This window comes from Wyeomyia smithii, chromosome 1 (assembly GCF_029784165.1).
Source record: "Wyeomyia smithii strain HCP4-BCI-WySm-NY-G18 chromosome 1, ASM2978416v1, whole genome shotgun sequence".
NCBI classification, from domain to species: Eukaryota; Metazoa; Arthropoda; class Insecta; order Diptera; family Culicidae; genus Wyeomyia; species Wyeomyia smithii.
The window spans coordinates 206,507,518-206,517,246 of record NC_073694.1 but is presented as its reverse complement, the minus strand read 5'-3'; positions in this window follow the sequence as shown (position 1 = coordinate 206,517,246).

The following is a 9,729-nucleotide window of genomic DNA, read 5'->3' as shown; positions in this document are numbered from 1 at the left end:
CTGGCCTTTAGAAGGCGATTTCGGCCATTCTGAGCTTAATTTGGGATAATTTCCTTTTTTGGCCTTTTCTGGCCTTTAGAAGGCGATTTCGGCCATTCTGAGCTTAATTTGGGATCATTTTCTTTTTTGGCCTTTTCTGGCCTTTAGAAGGCGATTTCGGCCATTCTGAGCTTAATTTGGGATCATTTTCTTCCTTGGCCTTTTCTGGCCTTTAGAAGGCGATTTCGGCCATTTTGAGCATAATTTGGGATCATATTCCTTATTGGCCTTTTCTGGCCTTTAGAAAGCGATTTCGGCCATTCTGAGCTCATTTAGGGATCATTTTCTTTTTTGGCCTTCTCTGGCCTTTAGAAGGCGATTTCGGCCATTCTGAGCTTAATTTGGGATCATTTTCTTTTTTGGCCTTTAGAAGGCGATTTCGGCCATTCTGAGCTTAATTTGGGATCATTTCTTTTTTGGCCTTTTCTGGCCTTTAGAAGGCGATTTCGGCCATTCTGAGCTTAATTTGGGATCATATTCTTTTTTGGCCTTTTCTGGCCTTTAGAAGGCGATTTCGGCCATTCTGAGCTTAATTTGGGATCATTTTCTTTTTTGGCCTTTTCTGGCCTTTAGAAGGCGATTTCGGCCATTCTGAGCTTAATTTGGGATAATTTCCTTTTTTGGCCTTTTCTGGCCTTTAGAAGGCGATTTCGGCCATTCTGAGCTTAATTTGGGATCATTTTCTTTTTTGGCCTTTTCTGGCCTTTAGAAGGCGATTTCGGCCATTCTGAGCTTAATTTGGGATCATTTTCTTCCTTGGCCTTTTCTGGCCTTTAGAAGGCGATTTCGGCCATTTTGAGCATAATTTGGGATCATATTCCTTATTGGCCTTTTCTGGCCTTAAGAAAGCGATTTCGGCCATTCTGAGCTCATTTAGGGATCATTTTCTTTTTTGGCCTTCTCTGGCCTTTAGAAGGCGATTTCGGCCATTCTGAGCTTAATTTGGGATCATTTTCTTCTTTGGCCTTAAGAAGGCGATTTTGGCCTTTTCTGGCCTTTAGAAGGCGATTTCGGCCATTCTGAGCTCAATTTGGGATCATTTTCTTTTTTGGCCTTTTCTGGCCTTTAGAAGGCGATTCCGGCCATTTTGAGCTAAATTTGGGATCATTTTCTTTCTTGGCCTTTTCTGGCCTTTAGAAGGCGATTTCGGCCATTCTGAGCTTAATTTGGGATCATATTCTTTTTTGACCTTTTCTGGCCTACAGAAGGCGATTTCGGCCATTCTGAGCTCATTTAGGGATCATTTTCTTATTTGGCCTTTTCTGGCCTAATTTGGGATCATTTTCTTATTAGGCCTTTTCTGGTTTTTAGAAGGTGATTTCGGCCATTCTGAGCTCGATTTGGGATCATTTTCTTTTTTGGCCTTTTCTGGCCTTTAGAAGGCGATTTCGGCCATTCTGAGCTTAATTTGGGATCATTTTCTTTTTTGGCCTTTTCTGGCCTTTAGAAGGCGATTTCGGCCATTCTGAGCTCATTTTGGGATCATTTTCTTATTTGGCCTTTTCTGGCCTAATTTGGGATCATTTTCTTATTAGGCCTTTTCTGGTTTTTAGAAGGTGATTTCGGCCATTCTGAGCTCGATTTGGGATCATTTTCTTTTTTGGCCTTTTCTGGCCTTTAGAAGGCGATTTCGGCCATTCTGAGCTTAATTTGGGATCATTTTCTTTTTTGTACTTTTCTGGCCTTTAGAAGGCGATTTCGGCCATTCTGAGCTTAACTTGGGGTCATTTTCTTTTTTGGCCTTTTGTGGCCTTTAGAAGGCGATTTCAGCCCTTCTGAGCTCATTTTGGGATCTTTTGCTTTTTTGGCCTTTTCTGGCCTTCAGAAGGCGATTTCGGCCATTCTGAGCTTAATTTGGATCATTTTCTTTTTTGGCCTTTTCTGGCCTAATTTGGGATCATTTTCTTATTAGGCCTTTTCTGGTTTTTAGAAGGTGATTTCGGCCATTCTGAGCTCGATTTGGGATCATTTTCTTTTTTGGCCTTTTCTGGCCTTTAGTAAGCGATTCCGGCCATTCTAAGCTCATTTTGGGTTCATTTTCTTTTTTGGCCTTTTCTGGCCTTTTTTGTACTTTTCTGGCCTTTAGAAGGCGATATCGGCCATTCTGAGCTTAATTTGGGATCATTTTCTTTTTTGGCCTTTTCTGGCCTTTAGAAGGCGATTTCGGCCATTCTGCGCTTAATTTGGGATCATATTCTTTTTTGGCCTTTTCTGGCCTACAGATGGCGATTTCGGCCATTCTGAGCTCATTTAGGAATCATTTTCTTATTTGGCCTTTTCTGACCTAATTTGGGATCACTTTCTTATTAGGCCTTTTCTGGTTTTTAGAAGGTGATTTCGGCCATTCTGAGCTCGATTTGGGATCATTTTCTTTTTTGGCCTTTTCTGGCCTTCAGAAGGCGATTTCGGCCATTCTGAGCTTAATTTGGGATCATTTTCTTTTTTGGCCTTTAGAAGGCGATTTCGGCCATTCTGAGCTCATTTTGGGATCATTTTTTTTTGTACTTTTCTGGCCTTTAGAAGGCGATTTCGGCCATTCTGAGCTTAACTTGGGGTCATTTTCTTTTTTGGCCTTTTGTGGCCTTTAGAAGGCGATTTCAGCCCTTCTGAGCTCATTTTGGGATCTTTTGCTTTTTTGGCCTTTTCTGGCCTTCAGAAGGCGATTTCGGCCATTCTGAGCTTTATTTGGATCATTTTCTTTTTTGGCCTTTTCTGGCCTAATTTGGGATCATTTTCTTATTAGGCCTTTTCTGGTTTTTAGAAGGTGATTTCGGCCATTCTGAGCTCGATTTGGGATCATTTTCTTTTTTGGCCTTTTCTGGCCTTTAGAAAGCGATTCCGGCCATTCTAAGCTCATTTTGGGTTCATATTCTTTTTTGGCCTTTTCTGGCCTTTAGAAGGCGATTTCGGCCATTCTGAGCTTGATTTGGGATCATTTTCTTTTTTGGCCTTTTCTGGCCTTTAGAAGGCGATTTCGGCCATTCTGAGCTTCATTTGGGATCATTTTCTTTTTTGGCCTTTTCTGGCCTCTGAGTTTATTTCGGCTATTCTGAGCTTAGTGACGTTGATTGAAAAGTCTCTGAGTTTTCAGAAGACGGCCCTATGTGCTTATGTTGATATCGAATGGGCCTTCGATAACACGCCCTTTGCATCAATTAATACGGCTCTCTCCAATAAGGGAATCGACCACACTTCAAGGAGCTGGATACACGCAATGCTCATTGGATACATCGTCCTCATCGTCAGAGGTAAAGACGACGAAACTCTGTCGAGCCGAATGCAAGCGGCTCTGAATGCCACCACGTTATGGTGTCTACAGGAGGGTCTAAACATAAACCCCTTCAAAACAGTCCTAATTCCATTCAGTAGACGAAGGAAGATCGCCATCACTCCTCCAACACTGAATGGAGTCAGACTGGGCTTCAGCAATGAAGTCAAATACCTCGGAATTATTCTGGATAAGAAACTGAACTGGTCTGCACAACTGGATCATGCCGCTAAGAAAGCGGACTTGGCGATCTGGGCCTGCAGAACTCTTCGGTAAGACCTGGGGACTGAAACCAGGCTTGGCACTCTGGTCTTACAAAACCATGGCCCGACCAAGAATCACCTATGCTGCCCTAGTGTGGTGGTCTAAGGTGAACGAAGTGACTGCGCAAGCCAAACTCGAAAAAGTTCAAAGACTTGCATGTCTTTCGGTTACCAGCGCTATGCGAACAACTCCAACTGCAGCCATGGAAGTAATGCTCTGCCTACTGCCTCTACATCTTCATGTGAAAAAGGAAGCCGAGTTTGGCGCTCTAAGGTTTAGGTTTAGGTTTTTTTTAGGTTTAAATTAGTTTATTTGACACGGCACGATACATTTTCTGTTTTACTGAGCCAAGCACAATTCGTATTATTTCTACGTTAGCAGGGAAAAGAGGGAGGCCTTTTCTTTATTCTCGCGGCCGACTACGAGCTAGTGGGGATTTAAGGTGAGAGGAGGGGAGATACAATTTTGACTTAAAACTATTTTGGAACTTTGTTTTTCAACTGGTAGAGCAATTGTATTCTTGTTTGTTGTGGGTTCAAAATATTTGTGTAAGCATAGATGCGGGCTCTTCGTTTCCGTGTCTTCAGCATAGCATATTTGTATCCTTAATCTGACGAATAGACAAAGAAAATTTTAAATTTTAATGTCAGCGTTTTTCAGAAAGCAGTATAGCTGTGTCATGTACTGGAGATCACCGCTTCCCAGAATGTCTCTAACGGGTACGTTCGGTTGTTTTCCTCGGGCCCGAAGGGAATCTATAAGCTCGGACCTAACACCACAGTATTCGGTACACGACCAAACAACATGCTCGATGTCATGGTAGCCATCGCCACAAACGCAGTGATTACTGTCTACAAGCCCTATACGAAAGAGATGCGTGTTTAACGTGTAGTGATTGGACATAAGTCTGGACATCACGCGAATGAAGTCCCGACCTACATCCAACCCCTTGAACCATGCTTTCGTCGATACCTTAGGAAAAATGGAATGTAGCCACCGTCCCAGTTCATCTGAGTTCCATGATGATTGCCAACTGTTGAGTGTTCTCTGACGCAAAATGCTATAAAATTCATCATAAGCAATTGGTCTTTCATAAATATCGCCATCAATAGCACCCACCTTAGCAAAAGAGTCAGCCTTTTCATTACCCGGAATCGAGCAATGAGAAGGGACCCACGCTAGGGTAACCCGGTAATTTTTATCTGTTAAAGCACTTAAAAACCGCCGTATTTTCCCCAGGAAATACGGGGTGTGCTTCACAGGCTTCATCGATCGCAGAGCCTCAATGGCACTGAGACTATCTGTGAAGATGAAGTAGTGGTCTGTGGGTAGGGTTTCGATGATTCCAAGAGAGTACTGAATAGCAGCAAGTTCTGCGACGTACACGGAAGCAGGAGCATCGAGTTTGTAGGAGGCGGTAAAATTTTCGTGGAAAACACCGAAGCCAGTGGACTCATCTAGATTAGATCCGTCAGTGTAAAACCTTTTATCATAACTAACATGTTTAAACTTATTCGAAAAAATCTTAGGGATCTCTTGGGGTCGCAATTGATCCGGGATACCAGAAATGTCTTGTTTCATGGTGGTGTCGAAGAATATAGCATTATTAGAAGTATCTAAAAGTGCGACATTGGAGGAATCGTATGAAGAAGGATTAATATCTTGAGCCATATAGTCAAAATATAAAGTCATAAATCTGGATTGAGATTGAAGGTCGACCAACCTCTCGAAATTTTCAATTACTAATGGGTTCATAACTGTGCATCGAATTAGCAACCGGTAAGAGAGATTCCAAAAACGATGTTTCAACGGAAGAATACCCGCTAACACTTCAAGACTCATCGTATGGGTCGACTGCATGCAACCCAAGGCAATACGTAAACAACGATATTGTATTCTCTCTAATTTTATAATGTGCGTGTTCGCGGCGGAGCGAAAGCAGAAACAGCCGTACTCAAGAACTGACAATATCGTTGTTTGGTAAAGCCTTAGAAGGTCTCCTGGGTGGGCTCCCCACCAGGTTCCGGTAATCGTACGAAGAAAATTAATCCTCTGTTGGCATTTTCGTGTCAGATACCTAATATGACAAGCCCAGGTGCATTTAGAGTCGAACCAGACCCCGAGATATTTATCGACTAAAACCTGAGAGATCGTTTTACCCGTTAGTAGGAGCTGCAGCTGAGCTGGGTTATGCTTCCTAGAAAAAACGACCAACTCAGTTTTCTCCGGAGAGAATTCGATACCCAGCTTAAGAGCCCATTCAGACAAATTGTCTAAGGTATCTTGCAATGGTCCTTGCAGATCGCTAGCCTCGCTACCAGTAATGGATACAACGCTATCGTCTGCAAGTTGCCTTAGCGTGCATGAATTTGCAAGACATTCATCGATGTCATTGACGTAAAAATTATATAAGAGAGGACTTAAACATGAGCCCTGGGGAAGGCCCATGTAACTAATTCGGGAAGTTGTCGAATCGCCATGTGAGAAATACATATGCTTTTCTGACAACAAATTGAGCAAAAAGTTATTCAGATTTAGTGAAAGTCCCTGCGAATGAAGTTTCGCGCTTAAAACTTCTACAGAGATAGAGTCAAAAGCCCCCTTAATATCCAAGAACGCAGAAGCCATTTGCTCTTTTCGAGCAAATGCGAATTGAATTTCAGTAGAAAGCAACGCTAGGCAATCGTTCGTCCCTTTGCCCCGGCGAAAGCCAAATTGAGTATCTGAAAGTAAACCGTTTGTTTCGACCCATTTGTCTAACCGTAAGAGGATCATTTTCTCCATTAATTTCCAGAGGCAAGAGAGCATCGCAATCGGTCTATATGAATTGTGATCAGAGGCTGGTTTCCCGGGTTTCCGAATAGCAATGACGTTTACCTTCTTCCAGTCATGCGGAACAATATTTAGCTCAAGAAACTTGTTGAACAAGTCCAACAAGCGTCTTTTTGCAGAGTCGGGTAGATTCTTCAACAGGTTGAATTTTATTCTATCCAACCCTGGAGCCTTATTGTTGCACGATAGGAGAGCCATTGAAAATTCCAACATCGAAAATGGAGGCTCTTCCGTAGTTACTATAAACGCGTCGCGAAAGGTTTTCTGTTCCGGTACAGAATCCGGACAGACCTTTTTGGCAAAATCGAGTATCCAGCGATCTGAATACTCCTCACTCTCATTCGAAACGTCACGGTTCCGCATGCGCCTGGCGGTATCCCAAAGAGTGCTCATCGCTGTTTCCCTCGACAACGCGTTTACGAACCGCCGCCAGTACCCGCGTTTTTTCGCCTTTACTAAGCTCTTCATCTGCCTGCCCAGTGCCTCGTACTTTCGTAGTAGGTTGACAGTGCCGTACTCCCGGTAGTCCTTATACGCCGCGGACCTTCGCGCGTACAGCTCAGAGCACTCTTTGTCCCACCATTTGTTGGGAGGGCGTTGTCTAATCGTTACCCCGGGTATCGGTTTCGTCTGAGCTTGCGTCGCGGCGTCGATTATCAAGCCAGCTAAGAACGCGTATTCTTCCTCCGGAGGAAGTTCCTCGTGAGTCTCGATAGATTCCGCTGTAATAGACTCATAACGCTTCCAATCAATATTACGTGTAAGGTCGTAGGAAATATTGATTGGGTTCGGGGGAGTTGAGCCATTAGCGATTGATATAACGATTGGAAGATGATCACTACCGTGGGGATCGTTGATTACTTTCCACTGGCAATCTAACGCAAGTGATGTCGAGCAGAGGGATAGGTCAAGCAAGCTTTCACGTGCTGGAGGATTAGGTACACGTGTCGCTTCCCCAGTATTCAAAAGTGTCATATTGAAGTCGTCGATCAAGTTACAAATTAAAGAAGATCGGTTGTCGTCGTACAGCGACCCCCATAGCGAACAGTGAGAGTTAAAATCTCCCAAAATCAAAAAAGGTGCGGGAAGCAATTCTGCTATATCAAGGAGTTGCTTCTGTTCAATCCGCGCGGATGGGGGAATATATAACGAAACAAGGCAAAGGTCTTTTCCATTCATATTCGTTTGAATGGCAACAACTTCAATATTCGAGATCGAGGGGAGGTCGATTCTGAAAAAAGAATAGCACTTTTTGATCCCTAAAAGTACCCCTCCACCGTGTGAGTCTCGATCTCGACGAATGATGTTAAAATCGTGGAAATTAAGTTGGTCATTTGAATTGAGAAAAGTTTCACAAAGCGCGAACACAATTGTATGTGTTTATCAAATGTGAAAATAAATCAAATTTGGGGATGATACTTCTGCAGTTCCACTGTAACACAGTGACAAAATTCCTAACCTCTTTCAACGTATTAGTCATCGAAAGATACGATAGCTGAAATGAGGGGCCAAGTTGCTGTGAGTTGCTTCAAAAAGGTTTTCACTGTTGGGAGAAGGGCAAGAAGAATGTTTTGAAGGGGATCTGGTATGTTGAATGTTTTAAATATCCAGTCCACAAAATCAGAGAATTTTATGAACCCTGTTTCTTTTATGTCTTCTGATCGAGAAATGGGTGCACGAGGGGTTTTTGGTGCCCCAGGAAGCGGTGGGTACTCCTGGTTTGATTTGAAATTAAAACCGGGGGGTACTTGCTTCGGTTTTTCTTCACCGCTTCCTTTTTGTGTTGTCTTATTGGTCATTCCGCTAGGGGTTATCTTACGACCTTCACGAGAAAGATTAGGAGAGTTGAGCATTCTCCTCTTCCTAGATCCCTCTGGCAAGGCATAGGAGCACCCTTCGACGGGATCGTCAGATGTACCCTCATCGGTTGGCAAAAAGGAAAAGATGTTTCCTGTCGAGGGTGGCTCAGCCCTCTTAAGCATTTCTGCAAAAGAGCGCTTTGATCGTTCCTTAAGGGAACGCTTAATTTTTTCCTCGCGCTGTTTGTACGCGGGACATGCCGGAAGGTCATGCCGAGTTCCCTCGCAATAAAGACACTTTTCAGTATCCCCACTGCAAGCGTTCTCAGCATGATTGCCTCCGCACTTGCTACAGCGTGCCTTGTTGCAGCAGTAGGTGGCTGTGTGACCTAACTGCTTACAGTTTTGGCAATGCATGACCCGCGGTACGAACAGGCGTACAGGTAGACGAACCCTGTCCAAGCGGACGTAGTTCGGCAGCGCGGATCCGGCGAATGTTACTCGGAAGGAATCCGAAGGGAGGCATTTCTTCTTCCCTTCTTCGATGGATACTGAATGCAATTGCTTGCAATCCAGTATCTTTACACTTTGCATCAAGGGGTTTTTAAAACAGCCAACTCCATGACGCAAAATGTCATCGACAGTGAGATTCCCCTCGGTAACCACACCGTCGATTTCTACATCCTTGGCAGGGATGTACACGCGATACTCTCTCGTGAAGAGCTCGTAGCCAGCAATTTCGTTTGCTTGCTTCAAGCTACTCACGACAACTCGCAGTTTGTTCGGCCTCACCTTCGTAATCTCGGTTACGGCCGAAAAATGTTTTGCCAGGTCTTTGCCAATTTGAATAATATTCAATGGCTTCTTTATGGGCCGGAAAAAAACAACGTAGGGACCGCCAGCGGCATCTGGGTAAGCTTTTACCCGTACTTCCGGTACTCTTGGTACAGGACTTAGCAAAGGGGAGGGCACAGGGGAAGGTAGGGGTGTGCTGATGGGAGAAATTTCAATTTCTTCCCCGTTTGTTTCCACCTCCAGGAAAAGTTGCACCTGCATGTCGTCCATTTTGCGGGAGCGTTACGCTCTACCGCACACAAACGATAAATATTCGAATATGGGGGGGGGGGGTTCAAGTAGTTGGTGTTAAATTTTAAAAACAATTTTTCAATCTACAATGGATCAAATAAAAAAAAGACAGTAATACTAATTCTAATAACAATAGTAATAATAATATTAATAATAATTATTATAGTAATAATATTAATAATAACAATAATAATATCAATAATAATATTAATAATAATATTATAACATAGTAATAATATTGATAATAATAGTAAAAATTCTAAAGGTAATACGTCACCGAACGTCTAAGTCACGACCTCACGGCTGATAGTAGAATTAATCGAGCGTCTCCGCAGAACAAACAATGATGCTCCAGCTTCGTGTTGAGACGCAGTGGCCGTGTCCTACACGCGACCTTGTAGATGCCACTTGTAGTTGACTTCCACTCGCTCGATCGTATGA